Source organism: Schistocerca cancellata, chromosome 5 (assembly GCF_023864275.1).
Source record: "Schistocerca cancellata isolate TAMUIC-IGC-003103 chromosome 5, iqSchCanc2.1, whole genome shotgun sequence".
Taxonomy (NCBI): Eukaryota; Metazoa; Arthropoda; class Insecta; order Orthoptera; family Acrididae; genus Schistocerca; species Schistocerca cancellata.
In genome coordinates, this window is record NC_064630.1 from 538576385 (window position 1) to 538582781 (window position 6397).

At 37.5% G+C, this 6397-nt stretch overlaps 1 non-coding gene across 1 annotated transcript; it reads right to left on the reverse strand.

The window, feature by feature from the left end:
• Positions 1-1996: 1996 nt before the first annotated feature.
• Positions 1997-2071, reverse strand: Trnas-cga (transfer RNA serine (anticodon CGA)). Its single transcript has one exon. It is a non-coding gene; the product is annotated as a tRNA-Ser (tRNA).
• Positions 2072-6397: the final 4326 nt, after the last annotated feature.

Consider the following 6397-nt stretch of genomic DNA (forward strand, 5'->3'; position numbering starts at 1 on the left):
GATTGTCAAGGAGAAAGGTTCTCAGTTTATTTTCAAATTTTGCATTGCTGTCTGTCAGACATTTTATATCACTGGGTAAGTGATCAAAATTTTTTGTCGCAGCGTTGTGCACTCTGTTTTGTGCTAAAGATAACCTTATTGTGGAATAATTTTTCCTTCTGCTGTTGTAATTATGTACATCATTGTTCCTTTTGAACTGTAATGGATTATTTACGACAAACTTCAAGATGGAATAAACAAACTGTGAAGCAGTAGTTAGAATGCTCTACTTATGAAACAGATGTCTACAAGAAGATCGCGTGTCAGTGCCACATGTTACCCTTACAGCACGGTTATGAGTAATGAAGACTCTCTTTCTTAAAGATGACTTATCCCAGAACATTATTCCATATGACATAATTGAATGCAAATATCCAAAAATATCGAGGAACTGATTTGTCTTTCTTCAAGATTTTTTAGCGATTCTAAATGCAAATCTGCCTCAACTAAGTCGTTTTAGGAGTTGCTAAATGTCTTTTTTTTTTCAATTTAAATTCTCATCTATATGGACCCATAAGAATTTAGAACTTTCCAGTCTGTTTGTTATTTCATCACCATATGTTACACTTATCTTTGGTGTCGTACCGCCAGGTGTGTAGAACTCAATATTTTGTATCTTTTTAAAACTGAGAGTGAGACCATTCGCAGAAAACCTGTCAATGATACTTTTAAGAACTTTGTTGACTAGTTCTTCTGCGTCTGTATGTATGCTTTGATTGATTACAGAACTAATGTCATATGCAAAAGAGCTAATCCTGCTTGTTGTATATTAGACAGAAGATCGTCTACATACATGAGGAACAGTTGTGGTCCTAAGACTGAATCTTGGAGAACTCTATACGTGATTTCTTCCCAGTCAGAGTAATGTCCCTGGACTATATTGATTGAATTACTAAGTACTACTTTCGGTGTTCTTTCTGTTAGATATGAATCAGTCGTTGGTTGCCTACACCATCTATCCCAAAAACGTCAATTTATCTAGGAGAATACTGCTAGCATACAGTCAAATACCTTAGAGAGGTCGCAGAAAATACCAGCCGGCGCTACTTTATTATTTAATGCTTGTAAAATCTGGTTAGTGGACATGTAATTGGTATTCTCAGTAGAGTAGCTCTTCTGAAACCCACACTGAGATTTTCCAAGGAAACTATTGTTGCTAAGGTAAGATATTATTCTAGAATAAATCATCCTCTCAAAAATTTTGGACAGTGGTGTTAGGACTGAAGCAGGTTGGTAATTTTTCACATATCTCTTACCACAGTTCTTCAAGAGTGGTTAGCAATGGCATATTTCAGTCTTTGTGGAATAATGTCCGGAGTTAGTGAACCATTACATGTTTCAGGTAAGACTGAGCTTATAACATGGGAACAATTCTTTACTACTCTATTGGAAACACCATCAAAACCAAACTAGCTTTTATTTTTGAGGAAATAAGCATCTTTCTTAATTGCTAAAGGAGAAGTTGGTGGTACATTCATATAATTAAATTTTATTCGAGTTACATTTTCAATGTACTGCCGTTGAACTGTTTGTTCATATGATTTCTACTACATTTAAGGAATGATTGTTAAATGCATTTTCTGCCTGTTACTTATTATTCATATCCCTTCCGTTCAGTCAAGTAGTGATGTTGCTTTGTTCTGTGACTGGTTGTCCTGTCCCTCGTTTAAATACATTTCAAATAGCCTTAAGTCTGTTGTCAGAACTACAGACTTCTGATATTATGTGCATATCCCTTTTCTTAGTAATTTGGAGTAGTTTTCCTAATGTTCAACTGTAAAATATTCTTACCACATTTGTCCTTGAGTCGTTAATTATTCTGATTTTCACTGAGGAGTATCCTTGCTGTATGGTGCCCTGTTACTTACGCTAACTAACTGTACATCACAATCAGAGAGAGACTTTGTTACTGGGTAAACAGTTAATTTCTTGAAACTTCCTGGCAGATTAAAACTGTGTGCCGGACCGAGACTCGAACTCGGGACCTTTGCCTTTCGCGGGCAACAGCTCTACCAACTGAGCTACCCAAGCACGACTCACACCCCGTCCTCACAGCTGTACTTCTGCCAGTATCTCGCCTCCTACCTTCCAAACTTTACAGCTCTGGAAATATCCCCCAGGCTGTGGCTAAGCCATGTTTCCGCAATATCCTTTCTTTCAGGAGTGCTAGTTCTGCCAGGTTCGCAGGGGAGCTTCTGTAAAGTTTGGAAGGTAGGAGGCGAGATAGTGGCAGAAGTACAACTGTGAGGACGTGGTGTGAGTCGTGCTTGGGTAGCTCAGTTGGTAGAACACATGCCCGCGAAAGGTAAAGGTCCCGAGTTCGAGTCTCGGTCCGGCACACAGTTTTAATGTGCCAGGAAGTTTCATACCATCACACACTCCGCTGCAGAGTGAAAGTCTCATTCCAGTTAATTTCTTGCTTTGAACTTCATCAAAGAAAAAATATCATTTTGGGTCCTACTGTCTTTATCCACCTGTGTTGGGAAGTTAATTACTGAAATCAAATTGTAGGATCCAAATAAGGTTTCCTGATCATTTATCTTACCATAACCCTTTACAAGCTCTACATTGAAGTTACCACAGACCATTAACTGATTGTTGCTCTCTGACAGATAGCACAGTAAGGAATCCAGATTACTCATAAACAGTTCATATTTCCCCAGAGAGAGCCATATAAAGTTAGAATTAAAGGTGAATTATTTTTCAGTATTAATTCACAAGCACGTATTTCTATGTGCTGATCACCACAAAATCTATTTGTCTTAATGTTTTTTAATTTGTATTCCGTTGTAATATCTGTAACATATCCTCCTTTTCCCATATTAGTTCTGCATAAGTAAGTTGCAATAGTGCACTTTTTTATGTGTAACATATCTAACCCTGTGGTTATGTTGTTCTCCTACAGGCAAAGGATGTCTGTCTTTTCAGAGCTCTAAATTTTCCCAACAGACAAGAAGCTCTTCTGCATTAGTACTTATTCCTCCAATATTTTAAGGAAATAAGGTAACCTAACTTTTTTGCATTATTAAGCATTTTGGGAGGTTCTTGTGTTATATTCACTTCTTTAAAAACAGAAAGCCTGAACCCTGATTCTAATCTAAACACCTCTGACACCAGTAACCACTGGGATCCTGCTATGTGTGATGGTGGTCCCCCGTGTAAAACCAGCAAGAAGCTCAGCCAATCTGTCCCCATCCTATTCAGGTGTAAACCCATATATGGTATATTCCGATCTCCCAGTTGTTGCAACCGGTACTGCACTCATATAAGATATCATTTCAGTGAGTAGCAGCCTACTCAGGTATGACATGGCTCACAGCAGTGTCTAGCTAGGACTGTCATGGCCCTACAGCCCCTGCATAAAACTAACATTTGTTAGTGGTCGCTACTCTTATTACATCCAGGTCACCTCTACTGCTGTAATCATTGTCCTTAGCCAGGCTATTCCCTCCTCCACCAACTACAATAACCTCATGCTCTTTGCCAAAACCTTTGGACAAATTCCCTACGCCCTCTGTCACCTGGCTAAGTGCAGAACTTTGCTTCTCGGTACTTGTGACCTCGTACCCTATTTGTCCTTTACCGTCTGGCCTACATCCCTCCCATGACTACTACCTAGAAGTAAGACTCTTTCTTACGACCCTCTTTTGGTACTGACCTACACTGAATTACTTTGCAAGTAGTCTGCTGCGCCCTACTGTGATTTGTAGTAGGATGAGGGTCTTCCTCTCCTACCTTACCACATACCTGGATAGTCTTCAGGTTGCCTGTCCCTTCACTCTGCGATGGTAGACACTGGGTTAGCTGACAAAACCAGCGTTCATAAAAATTCGACTAAACGCCCACCACCCAAAGACCACATAACTACAGTCCATGGGCATTAGGTGAAAGTTAGTTGAACTATCTAGTGTTCGTCATTCTTGCAGGACATGTTTGAAAAAATGTCTATAATTACCATTTAGTTGGTTTATTATGACTAAAACAAGGAAATGGCTACCAAGAACGTATTTAATACTCATACACTAATTATACAATGTTACTCACGGTCTCTTTACAGAGACACCCAAAGCAGCCATAAGATATTTATACCGACCTGGTATTTTAAGCGTCCTGAACAGTCACTCAACAACGGCTGTTTGCGAGTCAACACAGTCAGTTGTTCAGTAGTCTTCTTGTACAGAAGTTCTCGCCATAATGTAATTTTCACGAAACACGCTACGCGAATTTTATTTACGGCTTGAAATTTTCACACGCGAAATCTCCTAAAGTAAACCACTCACAAAGCTCAAACTTTTCCAAATTGTTCAACACTGTATGCGCTTTTCTAATTTTAGTTCAAATTTGATCATCGTGATGCTATGTCCGCTCCCGACCGACTCTACCGACACGTAGATTTGAGGCACCAATCCCTACTCGAAGTCGAGGGGAAATACTGAATTCCTATTGGCTAGTATGTTAACCAACAAATCAGATCCACTCGAATACTTCTATAGGAGTGGTATTTCTAATTTAAGCCAACCAAATTACCACACGTAATTTAGACTACAAATTTCGTAATTCCGAAACAAGACAAAATTTAATGAAAACTAAATAAAATCCCTTTCCACAAAATACGTTACTAATAAATTTAATAGTCAACCCCCCTTCGGGCTGCCCTTCACAAAATACAGTTCTATTGTATATACGTCACAAATTCCTTTATTACACAACAACTCTCTCACGCTTACATTTACATAGTTTAAATAAAATATCACATTCTCACTTTATGTATCTCCTCCATTCAATCTCTCGGTCTCTCCAAAACATTGAAGCAACCAAAATACAATGAAATAATAATTATCCAATGTACTGCTACTTACTTCCTTAATTTGTGACACTGAAACTGAAGAAAATTAGATTGTATGAACGTATACTCTTGGTCGTAGTTTCAATTGATACTGTAGGTGAATCCATTAGAGAACCTAACTCTGGTTCACAATGGCAACATAGTTATTATGTGTTTTAAGTAAAAATTTATGTCTCCACAAGTGTTGAAGTTACTGTTTCGAAATTGTAGCACTATGGCTCTGTTATCCACAAAATTTGGTACATTAAGTATGAAAAAGATCGATTAACATTTAATATTATTTCTTCAGATTTACAGACAGTATGTGTAATACGTTACACGTAGCATCACGCTGATATTTTATGTCCTATGCTGCCAATGTTAAAATATCGAATTTTGTGACCCATTATCTGGGAAACTTTTTAAGTCACCAATTACTGAATGCGCCTTTCTAGATACACTGAACTAGAATTATTACTAAAATTTTATTGTGAGATATGTTACCTTTTTTTTCAAACATTCAATTTTTTGACAGAATTTTGTAACTAAATGAACATAAAACAAAACAACTCAGGATATTATAATTATTCTAGTTCCATATGTGTTGAATCTCACACTTTGCATGCTGTGAGAATTTCATGTCTGTACCATCAGTACTTTTTTACAAAACGGATCATTTATTGCAAAAACTTTATGAGGATATTGGAGATAGAATATGTGTTGAGTCTAAATTAGTTATTAAATGACAGAAGTGCAAAAACGAGAAAACATTTCATACTTCATCAAAACGTTCAGGAAATGAATTGTATGAAACTAATGTGAGACCGTTCTATGGTCTTAGATCCATTGGTGAAGGTGCAAGGGCTGGTAATGTTTTCTGCACTGTGTTGAATTTGGCAAGCTGAATTTTCTGGTACCCTGCATGAATTTACACATAAATATTTTCTTCCTTTGGCGGTAATGGAGGCAATCAAACCAATTGACAGAGATTTGGCAGATCCTGAGCTACTAAAGAAGTGTTAAATGGGAAGACCGAGTCCTTCAGTAATGTTGTGTGGTACCGTGTGCCTTATGACTCCAAAGTCAACAGTGTCTGATGCTGTAATAACTTTTAGTTGTCGTAACTATGAAAGACTTAAGATTTTGGAGAAAGCTGTCAGGGCGGCAATCTACAATACATTGTTTGAAACGTTATTATTCCGAGAATGTTGTCGGCTGCTACTTAGCCCCACCATACTTTACCTGTGAAAATACCGGGACCTCTGAAAAGCTGTGATAAACTAATCAGCAGTTTCTTAAATACTGTAACATGTGTGGGCCTCAGTATGTAAAACCGGACTCTACTTAAATTTCTTGTAGGAATCATGGGGAAGTATCAAGTCAACCCCCCATTACTGTAATTAATGTGAAAGCTCTGTGGTCTTTGATATCTGAGCTTTGATTTAATGACACCCATTTGACAAAACATCTAATTATGTGTGAAATACATTCAAAACTGTTTAAAAATTTTATTTATTTATTTACTTAGTTACA